The sequence below is a fragment of the Oncorhynchus tshawytscha genome, linkage group LG03 (genome assembly GCF_018296145.1).
Source record: "Oncorhynchus tshawytscha isolate Ot180627B linkage group LG03, Otsh_v2.0, whole genome shotgun sequence".
Classification (NCBI taxonomy): domain Eukaryota; kingdom Metazoa; phylum Chordata; class Actinopteri; order Salmoniformes; family Salmonidae; genus Oncorhynchus; species Oncorhynchus tshawytscha.
Genome location: NC_056431.1, coordinates 48012064 through 48032662, shown reverse-complemented (window position 1 = coordinate 48032662; position 20599 = coordinate 48012064).

The window sequence follows — 20599 nt, the reverse complement described above, 5'->3', positions numbered from 1 at the left end:
TTAATCCCGACCTGAAAGGAATTATAATCAGCGCTGGGGTATCTGTGGTAGCAGGTATTAAAGATGATTTCTCTCCTTGAAGAAGTGCAACATGTAGGGCAAGTACAGTAGAGTACACTGTGTACAGTAGCTACATAATGCTATGTTATGAGTACTTTAAAATAATACAGTATCTTGAAATAACAAATATCACTCAATAACATTATTCAGGTGTGGTGATGGAGTGTTGCTGTATTAGCGAATGTATTAGCAAAGGGCCCGATGCTGTAATAGTTTCTTTCTATGGCGGTCTTCACTGTAAAGAAACATGGTCTTGCATAGTAATGCGGTGACTTCAAACACAGTCAGCTAGATAAGAGTGAGTTAAACTGTTTCTTTCTCTGAGGAAAGCTATGACTCAAGCTTCTTTCAGACTCTGATTGCTTTTCTGTCAGGCTACATAGTAGGCCTCGCCAAAAAATCAGAACCTTTCAATTACAGATTTTTGCAGTTTCTTCCTCCCCGAGAGCCTCCATTGTGGTCGGAACACATTCTGTGGAACACACAGGGATTCTGACACAGAATAGTCTTTGTTGTCATCTGTAACCTAGCTAGAAGGTGGCCGTTTGAGACAGCATCTCGGGGCCTACCAAGATAGAGGACACCATTGTAGTTTATGGAAACAATGGCTATCTCTCTCTCACTCTAATAACACAGATTCAGTGCAGTTTTAATGAGTCAAGCATTTACATATTGTTAGTCACATGGTACACTATATTTATAAAAGTTTGTGGACACCCCATCAAAATAATGTGTGTGCGCGTGTGTGTGCATATATTTGTGTGTGTGTCTGTGTGTGTTCGCGTGTATGCATATGTAGTGTATGTGAATCTGTATGGGTTTTGTGTGAGAGTGCAAATGTAGTGTGTGTGTCAGCGTGTATATATAGTCTTGTGCATAGAATCAGTGCAAGATCGGGTAACCATTAATCAGCTGTTTAGCAGTCTTACGGCTATTTAGCAGTCTTATGGCTTGGGGATAGACGCTGTCTCTGAGCCTGTTGGTCTGATAGCCGATGCTCCGGGACCGTTTTCCAGACGGTAGCAGAGTGAACAGTCTATGGATTGGGTGGCTGGAGTCTTTGACAACATGACTGTAGTGTAGTATTTACTGTACTGTTTTTGCGCATATTACTGTTGTATACTATAGTTTTTACTGTAGTGTTTTGCTGACATTACTGTAGTATTTACTGTAGTGTTTTTGTTTTATTATCTTTGACATAGTGGGCATAGCGGGTCTTTCTCCTTGAGGAAACGTACTGCACAAATATAAAAATAGCACATTTTCCATAACCTGTAGGTAGGTAGGACCAGACTCTGAATGGATACTGAAAGATCCTATAGTAAGCACTACATAATCAAGGAATACTACAGTGTATAATATAGTATTCCACAGTATACTACAAAATGCTATAGTAAGCAATACACGATCGAGAGATGCTACATTGTGGAGTTTAGTATTCTACAGTACACTCATAGAAACAATAGGTACTATCTGGGACCTAAAAGGGTTCTTCAGCTGTCCCTGTAGGATAAACCTTTTTGGTTCCAGGCAGAACCCTTTAGTTCTACCCGACACCAAAAAATGGTTCTCCTATGGGAACAGCCGAAGAAGCCTTTTCGAGTGTATACTGCAATATTCTAAAGTAAGCACTACATAATCAATGGATACTACAGTGTGTAGTATAGTATTCTACAGTATACACTGTAGAATATATATATATTCTACAGTAAGCACTACACGGTCAAGGGATAATTTTCTACAGTATATTGCAAGATTCTATAGTAAGCACTACACGGTCAAGGTATACAAAACAATTCTACTATACAAGTACTACACATGATCTCGGTGTCACGCCTTGGTCTTAGTATTTTGTGTTTTCTTTCTTTATTTGGTCAGGCCAGGGTGTGACATGGGTTTATTTTGTGGTGTGTTTTTGTATTGGGGTTTTAGTAGGTATAGGGATTGTGGCTGAGTAGGGTTGTCTAGGAATGTCTATGGCTGCCTGAGGCGGTTCTCAATCAGAGTCAGGTGATTATCGTTGTCTCTGATTGGGAACCATATTTAGGTAGCCCGGGTTTCACTGTGTGTTTGTGGGTGATTGTTCCTGTCTCAGTGTTTTGTATTCACCAGATAGGCTGTATAGGTTTTCACGTTCCGTTTGTTGTTTTGTATTGTTCGTTTGTTCTATTTCATTAAAGAACATGAGTAACCACCACGCTGCATTTTGGTCCGACTCTCCTTCGACGGAAGAAAGCCGTTACACTCGGGCTACTAGAGTGTGGATTATAGTATTCTATAGTATACTACAGTTTACTGCAGAATTCTATAGTAACTGTAAAAAAAAATGACATGGGCTATGGTACAATTTTGTACCAATTTTGCTATAAAGTTGATAAACCAGTGGATTCTGTGTTTTATTAAGGGATGCAGTGTGACTTTGCAAAGTTTCATAAAGGTTTTGTTCCCAGCTGGAGTGAGTTATTCCCAACATCTTTTTGTTTTCCATTTTCAATTGAAAGTGTGACAATGGGAGAGGCTGCTCACTCACAGATAAATGTTTTATTTAAAAAAAAATTAACTAGGAAAGACAGTTAAGAACCCATTCCTATTTACAATGATGGCATACACCGGCCAAACCCGGACAGCGCTGGGCCAGTTGTGTGCCACCCTATGGGACTCCCAATCACGGCCGTTTGTGATACAGCCTGGAATCAAACCTGGGTGTCTGTAATGACATCTCTAGCACTGAGATGCAGTGCCTTAGACCACTGCACCACTCAGGAGCCCAACAGATACACATGGCTTTGATAACACTGGCACCAGGAATTATTCCCAACCTGTATTAAAGCCGACCTGCTACCAATGTCAGCCACCTAAATTTGCAATAATATAGCCGCAAAGACAGAAAAATGTCAAAGGAAAAGTCAAAGGAAATGTCAAAGGAAACGTGTGAGCACGTGTCTCCTTTGTGGGCAGACCTTTCTTCACATTAAAAAACTGCTGTCAGTTTGGATTTTGCAGGTGAGCAGCATCGGGTATCTGCTTAGTTGATTTCCCAGCAATCACTTCCTCAGACGAGTGAGATCCTTTCTTTGTCTTTGCCCCAAATGGCCCTATATTCCCTATGTAGTGCACTACTTCCAACCAGAGCCCAATGGGCCTGGGTCAAAAGTAATGCACTATACAGGGAAAAGGGTGCCATTGAGGACAAATACTTTTTTTGTCTTGGTTCTCTGTTTGATGCCAGGACCAGGCTAGGAAGCAGCTCAATATGGGGGACCCACCTTCAACAGGCACCTAGCTGAGTCCATACAAAGCAGCTTGTGCTGACACCCCCCAGACAAAGAGAAAAATATGATTTCCTGTTTAACCTGTGTGCAAACAGAGATGCTGGATGCTGACTACAGCTTGTACTTCCACCGAAATGGCCCTGGGAAGGTTGCTCTGATACGGACAATCACAGTTCGGATTGTATAATGTCATGTTTATTTTCCTCAACAGGCATCGTTGATTGGGGGTAAATACAGACTTCGTAATGAAGGTTTGGCTCCACTGACTTGAAATGTTTGGCTTAAAATGAAAAGTCACAGCCAGCTAAGGGATCCTACCTAGTATGTATGATAATTGTGTATTCATTTGAATTAAATAACGATGGATTTTTTTCCCAAAGTTTTGCAAGCTCTTCATGCCATGTTGTTGAAGAAAGAAAATGTCAGAACCAGACTCAGAAGTTATTCTTTACACGACAGTGTTCTTGCACTTGTATAACACCCAACTCACAGTCATCTATTGTACTGACAGAGAGTGTTGGATGTGAGAGTGTTGAAGAGACATCAGTGGAAGCTGATATAGTGTATTTTCTCGCTTACATTTGACTTGTGAAACACCTCAAGAACACAACCTCACTGGACTGTGGTTTCATAAGTTTTTACAGTTTTTGTAGAGCATTTAATTTAAGAATGTCAGACTAATAAGAATGTGTTACACCACACATTTTACGTTTACATTTGAGTAATTTAGCAGACGCTCTCATCCAGAGTGACTTACAGTAGCGATTTTGTTGTTGTTGTTGTTGACACTCAAACTGCTCAGTCCACATGAGTTCACCCAGCTACAGAACCATGAAAACAACATTTCAGAAACCTAAGGGGCAACGTGTTCTTATGGTCATGCATTCTAATTGGTGAATTAAACATTGCCTTGTGTTTGGATGCAATGACTCTGTTGTGAGAAAATGAGAACAACGCTCTGGCTTTCCTTTTTTTCTCTATCATTCAAAGAGAGAAGGTGGGCCTCCTGAGTGCACAGCGGTCTAAGGCACTGCATCGCAGTGTTTGAGGCGTCACTACAGACCCGGGTTTGATCCAAGGCTGTGTCACAGCCGGCCCTGACTGGGAGACCCATGAGGTGGTGCACAATTGGCCCAGCGTCGTCTGGGTTAGGGGAGGGTTTGGCCGGCCGGGATTTCCTTGTCCCATTGTGCTCTAGTGACTCCTTGTGGTGGGCCTGGCGCCTGCAAGCTGACTTCGGTTGCCAGCTGGACGGTGTTTCCTCCGACACATTGGTGCAGCTGGCTTCTGTGTTAAGTGAGCAGTGTGTCAAGAAACAATGAGGCTTGGCAGGGTTGTGTTTCTGAGGATGCATGGCTCTTGACATCCGCCTCTCCTGAGTCCGTAGGGGAGTTGCAGTGTCGGGACAAGTCTGTAACTACCAATTGGGGAGAAAGAGTTAAAAAAATCTATAGAGAAATGGAACCACTGCAAATGTAGGTAATTACAATGTACCATTGTTATTAACAATATCCTGACCTGATAGTCAGAGCATTTCATTTTCACAGTATGACATTCAATGATCTTAACCTTGTTCTAAAGACTACCACACAGTTATACAGTTAAAACACCACTGTCACCCCTCACCACCACAGTGGCACGCTATGTCAGCTGACCAGCCTAGCTGCCGGCCAACCCAAGCAAGGCTGTACTGGGAAGTTAAACAAAAATGGGATGAAAAAGAAAAATGACATTTCTGTGGGCACCAATTCTAGGATTCCCACCATGCTGTCAGGCTGCATCTCCGTCACTCAGCCCCAGTTAAGGTTGTGAAGTCACAGTATACTGTAGAGGTGCTGGGGCGCGGGCACAGCGAGACTTTACAGGCGTAACTTCTGTCACCTCGTGTGCCCCAAGCCTGTGCTCCTGTGGTGGATTCACAGCCAGAGAGTATTCTGGTGGAAAGGGAATGAACACTGAATGCTTAAAATCATCGGGAGGTGGACCTCTTTTGATTGATAGTCTGAATTTGTGGGGGGTTTTGTGGCATTTGAATGTTGTTTCATGTTATCACAAGTGCACGTGTTGTTGTTTATGTTCACACCGTTAATCCTCACATCCTTAATATTTTCCCTTTTTCTCCTGTTTCTTTTAGGTTCAGGTTTTGCAATCTTATCTAACTCGAATGAACCATTTTGGATTCCCTTTTGTGAGCAATTTACCTTGAAACTCATTAATATTCAGTATTTCCAGCTCAGTTCACTTGGTTATTAGGCTAATGCTCATGTTGTACTGGTTGTACACTGATGGACTACTTTACCATGATTAGCATTCATAACGAAATACGAAGCAATAATAATTGTATATTTCCCCCTTCTGTAACCATTGTACTTTGTGCCACAAAAGTAGCAAACCTGGAACTGGAAGGGGAAATAGCAAAGCAACAGTTTCAATAATAACATGTAAGCACAAATCTAAATGTGTGAACAGATACAACAAAAGTGAACAGGTACATTATTTGATGAATTTCTGTGTTACTCCATGACTCCCTATGGACCTAGCGTGATGTTGATGTTGTGCCATGTAATGTGGTAGGTCCTGAGACACCGTCACTGATGGGAGAGTCATGCAGACATGGGGATCTGCAAGTGTTGTGTGTCTTGACAAGTACCCGTGTGCTCATGTTATCTCGCACCTCAGCTTTGGGTCACTGTCCAGTGAATAAGCCGACCTACACCGTCACCTTCCTAACACTAATCCGTACCCAACACTGCTAAGTGTCTGTAAAAATGTTTCTGTGGTACTGGTGACATTTGTATTTAAGTCAGAAGAAACGGCTGAGGTTTTACCAGCTGCTTTTACAGTAGCATAAAAAAAACTAACAAACCATAGCTGCATGTATACACAGCCAATCAAATATTATACATAAAAGCATGGGCTAATTAACACGTTATTTTAAAAATCAACTATATATACATTTTGTGGTGGCTGCTTATCAATGGCCACATAGCATTTCGTTCTCCATATACCACGTTTCGCAATCTTCTCGTGAATTGTTTATTTCCAGTACCCCTAATCATTTTTTTGTTTAGTTGAAATACGGCTTCCCCATTCTAAGTAGAGTAAAGAATACACTCCGAGGAGTCGTTTCTTCGTCCACTTATTACCCAGGGTTTCAGGTTAAACAGCAGACCTGCTCCTCTAATTCCCCAAACAGCAATTACCTATCGAACGACATCCATGTTTCTATTTCTGGAAAGCTTTACAGCTCTATTCATCCCTTACTCATTTATGGGATAATGAGGTGATGATTCAGCCAATTCCGTTCAACCACAGCAGCACATCTGGAGTCACTTCCATTCACTTGCATCTATTTCTGTGGAATAAAGTCACACAGTATTTCGTTGTTTAAAAAAACATTGAATGAAGAAAAGCTCCTTCATAATGATCACATAAGAAGGATCGTTCTTCAATTAAGTAAATGTTTTGATGCTGACAGAAAAATCAATTAGTTCACTATATCAAAACATTACAGCACCAAACCCCAGTCAATGCATCACCTCCAGTGGCACCCTGTGACCTTGTCAGTCTTTGAGGAGACAGGAGAGATCACAGCCAGGTTCATAGTCAGCAGTGCTGCTCCTTCAGCCTTGATCCTGTACCACAGAGGCCATGAAAGAGAATCTCTAAGCAACACTCTTAGTTCTCTTGCTCTCTCATTCTCTGTCACACTCATAGACATGAATTCTTGATTGGGATATTTCACTTTTTCCACTGATTTCTAATTCTGAAGGGGGAAAAAACATTGTCAGAGCTCATGGTACCGCAGACATTGGCTCCAGTCCTGCCACGTCAAAGCCTTGATTCAGCCTCAGGTCACTCAGAGGGAAAATAATGTCATAAATCAACAGGGGAGAGAAATCCTCGAAACAAAATGGTTGACAGAAACTCACTCTAGGGTTGCCTCCATGGCAACCAATCACGATCCCTCCCATTGCTGTGGGTAATCAAACATGAACGTTACTACTGATAGGGAGCTGGAACTACCCTGTCATTAGTAAAATCCTGGGTTGTTCCCCTTTTAATTTGATTTTAGATGACAACAGAGTGTTCTGTATGGGGCACACAACACATTTCAGACATGTCATATCCTCAGACGTACCAGAGGAAACATACCAGAAAGTGGTCTAACATACCCCACTCTCAGTCCAGCTGATTGCCAGCTGTAAGTGTATAATAGTTAGCATCAGATAGGCCCGTTGTGATGGACCCCTTTCGTATCCTGCCAAGAATAACCTGGAAGTATGGTCAATTACAACACAGTGGTCAGCCTTTTGGACTGCTGGGCGAACCCAGATGAATGCTACAGTACCACTACACTTAATTTGTAGCAACATTACCGAGACAAAGCACCATCTCTCTCTCCACATTGATACAAAGTTGGCTAGCCTATCTAGACAGGCCAAATATACATGTTCAATCATGGGACAATGTAATAATGCTGTAGAGTAGGCCTCCAGTAAATCAATGCCAAGGCTAACAGAGTTATCACAGGCCTTCCAGACTAGCTTTATCACCACCATGGGTCCTTCCCAAATGGCACCCTGTTCGCTATATAGAGCACTACTTTTGACCAGCGCCCTATACCCTATATAGTGCACTACTTTTCAGCAGGGCCCATAGGGACCTGGTCAAATGTAGTGTACTATATAGGGAATAGGGTGCCAGGAACAGGGTGCCATTTGTGAGTCAACCCGAATGTCAGCACATTCCCATCAAGCTGAGGCTGCTGTTCTATCAAACACAGGGGCCAGGCTATCCGATGTGGTTAAAATGAAATTACTCTGGTGATGATTGTCTATTGAATGGGAGAATACATTTCGAGATGTAAAGATAAATCGGTAGGCTAGGCTACCTTGGCCTTCTCGATGTCTTTCTATTCCTGAAATAATACTCTATGTTTCTGAGACGAATGAAGCTTAGCAAGGGACTAACTTAGAGACCTTGAACTGGTTTGTCCAGAAATCTTACCTGAAGTCTAGATTAATACACAATACATGAATTAAACACTCAGCTGATACAGTAAATTACAACACATTGAGCTCATAATTAGGTTAGACATAGACATGCAGCATCTATAAAACCTTCACACAAATGTTCCTTTAATTAAACTGCTGTCACAGTGACAGAGATTGGCCTGAATAAATATGCATTAGAAACAGAGCTTTACAGCAGAAGAGATGACAAGTGACAGGAAATGAGAAAAGATGGCAACAAAACCCGTCTGTTATGTCTACAAGCAGATGTTTTATCACCAGCTGGGCCAAGTGAAGTAATATTCCTCTATTCATCTCATCCCCCACTTGTCTCTATCTATCCACAGACAAATCACAGATCAGTTATGATATGCTGAGAGTCAGGGAATGACAGTCATCGTATATCAGCAACACTTTGAAGTTACACTAAAACACCATTCAGAAATGCTGTTATGTCATAGAAACACTACAGATTCAGTGGAGCATGTAAACACAATCATACTGACTGTGATTTTCAGAAGTGTTTGTGTCCCTGTCCGCCCGTCATTGTAAATGATATTGCAGGTGTGTGTGGAGCCTTGAGAAATGGTGGTTGAGCATCTCTAAAGATGCAAAATGTCTGTCTGAAGTGTACATGAACGTTCTTTGTTTTCAAACACGGTTAGTGATACGGTATCAAAGAGGGTGCCTGGTACATTAATACACTTCCATTTTTCTCCTCCTCTCTGGCTCTCTACTGTGAGCTTTCTGTTGTTGTCATCCGTTCAATAACATCTGAAACTTTCACCAGGAAGATAGTGAGGTAAGACCAACAATAGTTACTCTACAGGACATGTACTCTCGTGACAGCCTTGCTGTGGTGAGAAACGTTTGAATAATTTGAGGTGATCAGTCTCACTGTTTCTACATTTGCTGTGAAAATAAGGAGATATTGAATGTTCCTTTGTTGCTTAAGTATCATCTTGCCACAGTCTCTTCTTGCCTCCAGAGAGAGAGAATGAAAGAAAGAGAGAATGAATGAATGAAAGAAAGAGAGAATGAAAGAAAGAGACAGCGCTTAAACAAGTTAGTTAATGTGGGTTCCATGCATGTAGTTGTTTGTTTTGGGTCTTAGACAATTCCGAGTGCCCGTGAGGTTTCTTTGATAATTTATTTTACAGTAAGCTGACTTGGAACCAGTTAGCCAGCCAGATAAGTCATCAAGGAAGTTGTTGCTCTCATTGCAGTTCTTTCATACGCTTGGCCAACTTTAGCAGCTACAAAAAAAAAGCTTGTTCTAATGGTCGGCAGCTCACAGTCTTGTGAGCGAAACTTTGGAGTCTAGACTGCTCAGAGACGCTTTCAACTTTATTATGAGCTCACAGTGGAGACTGCAGTAGCTTTGACATAACTTGTTCCAGGGAAAATATACAGGATTAAATCATTTTTAGAGAAAACCAGGCAGTGCACACGCCGTGAAAAAAATCTATTCCATCAATCCCTGTGAAACAAGTCAGAACTGATCTCGTATGCTGCAGCTGATAAATGTATAGGATTTCAGCACTTTAAAGTGATGTTCCCTTTGGTGAGTGAAATCAAACGCACTTGCATATAGAATGGAATTTGCAGGAGTGCTGTGAAGATTAAGCCTGTGATAACAGTTGAGTGAAACATATGGTTAGCCATCAGCACAATCACAAACTAGAAAGAACTAAAAAAATCATGTTCTTTCAATTTGAATTGAATGCTAGACTAGAGTAAAGCTGTACCCAGATAGCACACATACAGTGCATTCAGAAGGCATTCAGGCCGCTTGACTTTTTCCACATTTTGTTACATTACAGCCTTATTCTAAAATGGATTAACTTGTTTTTATTTTATCATCCATCTACACACAATGCCCCATTATGACAAAGCAAAAACAGTTTTCTTAAATTTTTTGCACGTTTAAACAAAATAAAAAACAGAAATATCACACTTACATAAGTATTCAGACCCTTAACTCAGTACTTTGTTGAAGTACCTTTGGCAGCGATTACAGCCTTGGGTATGACGCTAAAAGCTTGGCACACCGGTATTTGGGGAATTTATCCCATTCTTCTCTGCTGATCCTCTCAAGCTCTGTCAGGTTGGTTGGGGAGTGTCGCTGCACAGCTATTTTCAGGTCTCTCCAGAGATGTTTGATCGGGTTCAAGTTCAGGCTCTGGCTGGGCCACTCAAGGACATTCAGAGGTTTGTCCCGAAGTCACTCCTGCATTGTCTTGGCTGTGTGCTTAGGGTCTTTGTCCTGTTGGAAGGTGAACCTTCGCCCCCAGTCTGAGGTCCTGAGTGCTCTGGAGCAGGTTTTCATCAAGGATCTCTCTGTACTTTGCTCCGTTCATCTTTCCTTCGACTGGTCCCTGCCGCTGAAAAACATCCCCACAGCACGATGCTGCTACCACCATGCTTCACCATAGGGAAGATGCCAGGCTTCCTCCAGATGTGATGCTTGGCATTTAGGCCAAAGTGTTCAATCTTGGTTTCATCAGACCAGAGAATCTTGTTTCTCATGGTCTGAGAGCCTTTTGGCAAACTCCAAGCGGGCTGTCATGTGCCTTCTGTCTGGCCACTCCACCATAAAGGACTGATTGGGGGAGTGCTACAGAGATGATTGTCCTTCTGGAAGGTTCTCCCATCTCCACAGAGGAACTCTGGAGCTCTGTCAGAGTGACCATCGGGTTCTTGGTCACCTCCCTGGTGAAGGCCCTTCTCCCCTGATTGCTCAGTTTGGCCGGGCGGCCAACTCTAGGAAAAGTCTTGGTGGTTCCAAACTTCAATATAAGAATGATGGAGGCAACTGTGTTCTTGGGGCACTTCAATGCTGCAGACATTGTTTGGTAACCTACCCCAGATCTGTGCCTCGACACAATCCTGTCTCGGACCTCTACAGACAATTCCTTCGACCTCATGGCTTGATTTTTGCTCTGACATGCATTATCAACTGTGGGACCTTACATATACAGGTTTGTGCCTTTCAAAATCATGTGCAATCAATTGAATTTACCCCAGGTGGACTCCAATCAAGTTGTGGAAACATCTCAAGGATGATCAATGGAAACTCGATGCATCTGAGCTCAATTTCACATATCATAGCAAAGGGTAAATACGGCATTTCTGTTTTTTGTTTTTAATAGATCTGCAAACATTTTTTTTTTTAAAGTTCGCTTCGTCATTACTGTGTTTTGTGTGATGAGGATTTGTATTTATTTAATCCATTTTAGAATAAGGCTGTAACTTAACAAAATGTGGAAAAAGTCAAAAGGTCTGAATACTTTCCGAATGCACTGTACATTGTGTCGATGTCGGCCCTATCTTTACATGATACATCAGGCCGATTTAGTACGAAGAGTGTTTGTACATTGGCAAGATGTCGCCGAGATGTCGGCATTAGATCCCATTCGCCCTTCAGTCGCTGTTTGGACGATGCATGTCAAAGCTGCATGCTCCCTAGTCGCTCTAGAGACAAAATAAAATGTTTATGGCCCATCAGTTTCATTGTTTTGAAAGCCTAAACATTTATTTAGATCATTTAAATTGGCATGGGACAAGTACTGGTTTCAGAAAATGCGATTTTATTAATTTATTTAAGCCTATAGGCTTTAAACATATTTTCTGACAAAAATTATTGCCAACCCAATTTTTTTTTTACCAGGTAAGTTGACTGAGAACATGTTCTCATTTACAGCAATGACCTGGGGAATAGTTACAGGGGAGAGGAGGGGGATGAATGAGCCAATTGTAAGCTGGGGATGATTAGGTGACCATGATGGTATGAGGGACAGCTTGGGAATTTAGCCAGGACACCGGGGTTAACACCCCTACTCTTAAGATAAGTGCCACGGGATGTCCCATCCGAAAGACGGCACCCTACACAGAGCAGTGTCCCCAATCACTGCCCTGGGGCATTGGAATATTTTTTAGACCAGAGGAAAGAGTGCCTCCTACTGGCTCTCCAACACCACTTCCCACAGCATCTGGTCTCCCATCCAGGGACCAACCAGGACCAACCCTGCTTAGCTTCAAAAGCAAGCCAGTGATGCAGGGTGGTAATGCTGCTGGCTAAACCAAGCTGAAAATGTTTGACGATCCATTGGTAGGCTATGCCTAAAATATGTGAAACATGCCCCTGCGGGTGAGGAATGATTATGCATAGAGAGAAGGCAACTATTCAAGCGTTGTGACACTCGTCCCAATGTCGATGTCTACACCATCTAAGGCCGACTGTGATGCTGAGCGGCCATGTGACAACGCAGCGCGCATGCATTTCGACCTCCCACACTCACAGCCAACCTCCCGCCGACGTTCTAAATGGAACACGGTATGTGTGCTGTCTAGGTATACATGTAGTCCCAGCTTTATTTCATTTGAAATCTTTTCATTGGGATTCAATGCATCTTTTTCTGCCGCTGACATTAATTTTCCCTAAAGTGGAATGAAGTCATAGACAATTAGTTTGCAGCTTTTTATACTCACAGGGGTGTTCAGCAGCGGTAGACCTTGAGCTCTGTGAAAGTGACCTCCCTACGGTGACACTCCTTACCCATTCCTCTCCACACCTCCCGCCCTCCGGCCCTCTCTTCTCTTCCTCCCTCTCTCTCTATATCGGTGTGTGAAATGCCACAGACTCCCTCAGGGTTGCTTTACACACGCAACCACATCTACGCACACATACACAGACACACACTCCCCAACACACAAACACTCAACACCAACTACACAGAGTAACACACAGAACAGAGGTCATCTGCCACCAAATTCAAGCAAGAGCCCCAAACCCCCATTGACTCTTCCTCCTCAACCCCCCTATACCCCGGGTGGATGTGAGTCTGGGCTAAGACATGCTCCAGGCTCCAGGGAGCAGAGCAGCTCTGACTCGACCCTCGCTGCTGACCTCTCCTTCTGTGTTATTCACCAGCTCCCAGAGAGAACCGGAGAGGAGAGCAAACATCATTAATCCTGAGACACCCACCATGTCTGTGCAGGATCTTTAGAAGATCTCTCTTCTCTCTCTGTCCAAGAGAGAATTAGTTGGAGGACCGAGAGGGGGGCAAACTTGTTTGCATTTAATGGCTGTGGAGAAGGACTGCTTTGAATACTCGTGGCTCATTCTATAGATTGTGTTAGCAGGGCAGACTGTGAGTCAAACTTTCTATACTGTACGTTCTGTAAATCCATCCATTGGTGGTGTTTTGTTATTTGCTGCCTCAAAAACATTGCTGACATTGTTTCCGACAAGGGGTGAAATAGCATGTTACAAAACAGGAACAAAGAATCGGATCTGTTGCTAACAAAGGAATGTCCTTGATCATATTGTCAACATGTCATCATCAATTCCAGCAGATTAAAAGGCGGTTTCCTTTGTTATGATCATGCCAACGTGGGATAGCTGAGTTCAGTAGTACTTCCATGATAACAGAAACTGCCTTTATGCTCCTTCACCAGGGTATATACTCACCCAATGAATACATTTACATTAATGAATGCTGCCATACCTCTACAGAGATGAAAGATATAGGGCACCTTTCTGAAATGCCAACTGCTGTCATACTAAATGTCATCCAATTGTTGTGGAGTCATTTTCCAGTGAAAATATTTGCCTATAGAGAGTCACGGTTAGCAGCTATGGTTGGTGCATATTTGCATTTATATTACATACAGGTTGACTTGGCAGGCTAAATCAGACCATCTGTTTACTTCATAGATCTGGTTTGTCAACCTATTCACCTGACTCAACCCTGCTGTATTTGACAACATCAGCAGTCGGATGATAAAGTTATTTGTATTAGATTCAAATAAATAAGACATTGAAGAGACTGAAGAGAATGCTAACGTTAAGTAAAACATGCAAATGTGCCTGTTATACACATTTATGGTCACACAGAGCACCTTGTGGTTAAAGTGCAGACAGACCATCAAGCCAATTAAATGATTTTGAAAACTCCCCCCGTGTTGGCAACATGCCAAGTGCCTACAAGTTTGTCTCGTCTCCTCCTTATTTCAAGCCCAGACATGCGTTTTCAACACACCATACCCGACACTATGCCAAGAGAAACTTAGTCAAAACAATGTTATTTTCACATACTTTCATACTTCTGAATGTGACTCATTCTCCATTCTACTGGAGTTTGTACTACACTGAGGAAAGTTTTGTTGTTGCGTTTTTTTAAAACTCTAAGTTAACTCTTGCTCACACAGGAATGAGGAAGGTGGGTGGTTAAATTACAGTTTGACAGAAATTGAAAATAATGTTTGGTTACTTTATAAAAGTGTTTGTTTCAACAGGGTCCCTGTTCCCAAGCTTTTGTGAATAATGACTACCAGTATTTCTCCACAGCAGAGACCCAGATATGTCAAGTACTGTCAATGTGAGCCATTGACCAAAAGTTAATTTTCTCGTAGCAGAATTCTCTCTCATTTCTCCCTGGGTGATTCTAAGGGACTTGTCACATTGTGTAGGCATGAAGGATGTTTTCCCCTGGAGTCTGGTGCCTCTGTGGTGCCAGGACAGGGAGGTTTCCTAGGAGGGGCTGGATGCTGATAATGTCACAGCGACACAGGAGTGTATCAAGGGTGTCGAGGGACACGAGGTGAAGTCATCTAAAAGTGTCTGACACACTGGGATGCCTGACACCTCCCAGTTCTATGTTGGTTGATAAATACGAACGAAAGAACGAATAAACTAATTATTTAAAAAATCATCTGATCCACCTCTATAATGGATGAACCAAGCAAGAAGGCCTTATTCTTAGATGTCTATCCTTTTGCCCCAGTTGCTCCAGACAGATACTGCTACAGTGTTTAAGCCTGGGCTGGGAGAACACAGTGGTGTTGTTTGTGAATCTAATAATATATTTTGGACTGCCCTTGAAGTTTTGTTCTGTTTTTCTGCCAACGTACAGGCAATAAGACCAGAACCAGAAGAGATTGTATGTATGTGTGTGTGTGTGTGTGTGTGTGTGTGTGTGTGTGTGTGTGTGTGTGTGTGTGTGTGTGTGTGTGTGTGTGTGTGTGTGTGTGTGTGTGTGTGTGTGTGTGTGTGTGTGTGTGTGTGTGTGTGTTTCCTCTCTGACAGCTTGCAAGTCTTATAACTGAGTAAACAAGGTTTTCAATGTAAAAAAAAAATCACTCTTCTTATCACCACAAACAGGTTTGAATAGGACATAGTGTACTGTCTGAACATGTGACATGAGAGAAAAACAAGGGAGGTATATGTGGTATGGATATGGTATGGATATATGTGTGGTATGACATGGAAATCTAATCGATGCAATCTTAGGTCAATCTTTTCATGGTCAATTCAGAATTACTCAGAATGTATTCAAAAGTGTGCCAAAGTCTTTCAGATTTTAATCTAAAACACCTGACTGAGTAGCAAATAACACAAGCCCTGTGAGAAGGCAAAATAGAATGCAAAAATACCCATGATTTTGCTACTGAAATCTGTGAGCCATAGACCTACTTTAGCAGCTTGGAAAATAAGAAAACATTTCCTGTCTTGTGTTGTGGTTTTCCTTCATACATATTTTGGGATTAACATTGATGAATAAGTGTATATTTTTCCAGTCTAGTAATATTCTTGGAACGTTTCAAGGACCAGTTTTTTGAGCTGTGTTCAAGTGCTTTGAGGCAGCAGGGATTTAGGAAAAGTTTCTCAGTGTTACCGAGTTGAAATGTAAACAATGCCTCGGGACAAGAAACACAGCAGGTGGATTTTTACCGACGTGCAGAACAGCTCAACACTGACTCCCACCCCAGGTCTTATTGTGAGCCTGCTAATTGACAGTTGCAAACAGTTCCCTTCTCATTTATTCACACACTATCCAGTGTGAACTAACCTAGGCCTTTGTAGTCTTTTCAAGTAAGACTTTCCTTTTGTTCAACACATGGTTGACCTATTAACAACGCATTTGTTTCGTTTTTTAAAGAACAGGTGACAAGATCGCCAGAGAAAATGGGTCATTGCATACTGATATGAAGGCAAAACAAATCTTTATTGATGCTATCGCAGCCCAACACCAATGTCACACATTTGTCCGATTTTTTATAGAGCACACCACACGTGCTGAACCCTTTGCCAATGTGTGCCACGGGGGTCCAGTGCTGCTCTAGGAATAACCTTTTTTTTTACAGCAGCAACATCATTTAATCCATGTGAGTCCTTTCCCCCTGAAGCAGCTGTCTTATCTGGAGATGAAAGACCAGTATCAGTGTAGACACTGCAGTGCTATCAAACACATCAAACAGACACCACAAACAATAATTATGCGCTTTGCTGAAGTCAAATGTCCATTCCTTGTTTATGTGGAGGCAGGAACTCACTTTGGAAGCTCAGAAAGCAGGTAATGCCCACCGAGTGTGTCATCAGGCTCACCGGTTCAATGAATGAAACACACCCTCAGGTGTTGATGCACCTGCGGTCAACACTGTCTGTTGTGACACACACTAACACACACAACACAGTTTTCATATACTTGGAAACAAACGTACCTCAAAGCTCTTGGGGCTGTCCTGGCAAACAGTACATATTACCATCCAAGCAGTGCATTCGGAAAGTATTCAGACCCAGGAAAGGGCTGAAAATAACCCTGATTAGCCTTAGAAATAAGGTGTATGAAATCAATAACTTGTTAACATCAGATAATATTCATGTTTTAGCCATTTCTGAGACTCACTTAGATAATTAATTTGATGATACATCAGTAGCAATACAAAGATATAACATCTATATAAAAGACAGAAATGCTTATGGGGGAGGTGTTGCTGTATATATTCAGAGCCATATCCCTGTAATGCTTAGAGAAGATCTTATGTCAAGTGTTGTGGTTGCAGGTTCACTTGGCACATCTAAAGCCTTTTCTTTTGGGGTGTTGCTGTGGGCCACCAAATGCGAACAATCAGTATCTAAATAATATGTGAGAAATGCTTAAAAGTGTATGTGATGTAAACGGAGAGTTCTACTTTCTTGGGGGCCTGAATATTGACTGGTTTTTATCAAGCTGTCTGCCCAAGAGGAAGTTTCTTACTGTAAACAGTGCCTGTAATCTGGTTCTGGTTATTAATCAACCTACCAGGGTGTTTACAAACACTACAGGAACAACTTTACAGAAACATTTAAATAAAGGTTAAATCCAAAATATATATTTTTTTAAACAAGATCATCCACATTTTTACTAATGCTGTAGAACTTTGTTCTAAAGCTGTATCCGTACCCATTGGATGCAGTGATCACAATATAGTGGCTATATCCAGGAAAGCCAAAATTCCAACAGCTGGGCCTAAAATAGTGTATAAGAGATCATACAAAATATTTTTTGCTGTGACTCTTATGTGGATGATTTAAAAAAAGATTTATCGGTCTGACGTGATTATTGAGGAGCATCCAGACGCTGCACTTGATGAATTTATGAAATTGCTTCTTCCAGTTATTGATAAACATGCACCTGTCAAGAAACGGACTGTTAGAACTGTTAAGGCTCCATGGATTGATGAGTAATTGAAAAACTGCATGGTTGAAAGAGATGGGGGCAAAAGGAGTGGCTAATAAGTCTGGCTGCACATCTGACTGGCTGACTTACTGCAAATTGAGAAATGATGTGACTAAACTCAACAAAAAGAAGAAGAAACTGTTATGAAGCCAAGATCAATGATATAAAGAATGATGGAAAAAAACTTTGGAGTACTTCAAATGGAATTATGGGCAGAAAGACTAATTCAACTCCATCTTTCATCGAATCAGGTGGCTTATTCATTGCAAAACTATTTGATATTGCCAATTATTTTAATGATTACTTCATTGGCAAAGTGGGCAAACTTAGGCAGGAAATTACAACAATGAACAGTGAGCCATCGTATTCATGCATAAAAAAAACTAATAATGAAAGAAAACCATTGCACGTTTGAATTCTGTAAAGTTAGTGTGGGAGAGGTGGAAAAATTGTTGTTCAAATTATTGACAAACCTCCTAGCATTGACAACTTAGATGGAAAGCTACTGAGGATGGTAGCTGACTGTATAGCCACTCCTATCTGTCATATCTTTAATTTGAGCCGAGAGGAAAGTCTTTGTCCTCAGGCCTGGAGGGAAGCCAATTAATTTTGATACCCAAGAGTGGTAAAGCGGCCTTTATTGGTTCTAACAGCAGACCTATAAGCTTGCTGCCAGCGCTTAGCAAACTGTTGTAAAAAAATGGTGTTTGGCCAAATTCAATGCTGTTTCTCTGTAAATAAATTAACAACAGACTTTCAGCATGCTTATAGGGAAGGGCAGTCAACATGTATTGCACTGACACAAATGACTGATGATTGGTTGAAAGAAATTGATAATAAGAAAATTGTGGGAGCTGTACTGTTAGATTTCAGTGCATCCTTTGATATCATTGACCAAAAAATGTATGTGTTATGGCTTTTCAACCTCTGCCATATCGTGGATTCAGAGCTATCTATCTAATAGAACTCAAAGGGTTTTCTTTAATGGAAGCTTCTTTAATGTCAAACATATAAAGTGTGATGTACCGTAGGGCAGCTCTCTAGGCCCTCTACTCTTTTCTATTTTCACCAATGACCTGCCACTGGCATTAAACAAAGCATGATGATTCAACCATATACGCATCAGCAACTAATGAAGACACTGAAACCCTTAAAGTTGCAGTCTGTTTTGGAATGGGTGGCCAGTAATAAACTGATCCTGAACATCTCTAAAATGAAGAACAATTCATTCCTTAAGTTCTAGACCTCAGCTGAATCTGGTAATGAATGGTGGGGCTGTTGAACAAGTTGAGGAGACTAAATGACTTGGTGTTACCTTAGATTGTAAATGGTCATGGTCAAAACATATAGATTCAATGGTTGTAAAGATGGGGAGGGGTCTGTCTGTAATAAAGAGATGGTCTTCTTTTTTGACACCACACTCCAAAAAGCAAGTTCTACAGGCTCTAGTTTTGTCTAATCTTGATTATTGTCCAGTCGTGTGGTCCAGTGTTGCAAGGAAAAAAATAGTTAAGCTGCAGCTGGCCAAGAACAGAGTGGCACGTTGTGTTCTTCACTGAAATCAGAGGGCTGATATAAATACTATGCATGCCAGTCTTTCTTGGCTAAGAGTTGTCGAGAGACTGATTGCATCACTTCTTTTTTTATAAGAAACATTAATGTGTTGAAAATCCCAAATTGTTTGCATAGTCAATTTACACACAGCTCTGACACATACACGTACCCCACCAGACATGCCACCAGGGGTCTTTTCACAGTCCTCAAATCCAGAACAAATTCAAGAAAGCGTACAGTATTATACAGAGCCATTATTGCATGGAACTCTATTTCATCTCATATTGCTCAAATAAATGGCAAACCTGGTTTAAAACAAATAGATAAAGCAACACCTCACGGCACAACGCCGCTCCCCTATTTGACCAATATAGGTTGTGTGTATGCATTGATATGTAGGCTACGTATGTAGTTCTGTCCTTGAGCTGTTCTTGTCTATTAATGTTCTGTATTATGTCATGTTTCATGTTTTGTGTGGACCCCAGGAAGAGTAGCTGCTGCTTTTGCAACAGCTAATGGGGATCCTAATAAAATACCAAATACCCTTTCACTTTTTCCAAATTTTGTTACGTTACAGCCGTATTCTACAATGGATTAAATAAAATGTTTTGCTCGTTAATCTACACACTATACCCAATAATGACAAAGTAAAAACAGGTTGACATTTCTTTTTCAAGTATAATACCATTTTAAAACAGAAATACCTTATTTACGTAAGTTATGAGACTCGATATTGAGCTCAGGTGCATCCTGTTTCCATTGACCATCCTTGAGATGTTTCTACAACTTGATTGGAGTCCATCTGTGGTTAACCTTAGTCAGGGAGGTGACCAAGTTTCCAATGGTCACTCTGACAGAGCTCCAGAGGTCATCTTTAGAGATGGGAGAACCTTCCAGAAGGACAACCATCTCTGCAGCACTCTACCAATCAAAAAGGCCACTCCTCAGTAAAAGGCACATGACAGCCCATTTGGAGTTTGCCAAAAGGCACATAAAGGACTCTCAGACCATGAGAAACAGATTCTCTGGTCTGATGAAACCAAGATTGAACACTTTGGCCTGAATGCCAAACGTCTGGAGGAAACCTGACACCATCCCTACGCTGATCCATGGTGGTGACAGCATCATGCTGTGGGGATGCTTTCAGAGCCAGGGACTGGGAGAATAGTCAGGATCGAGGGAAAGATGAATGGAG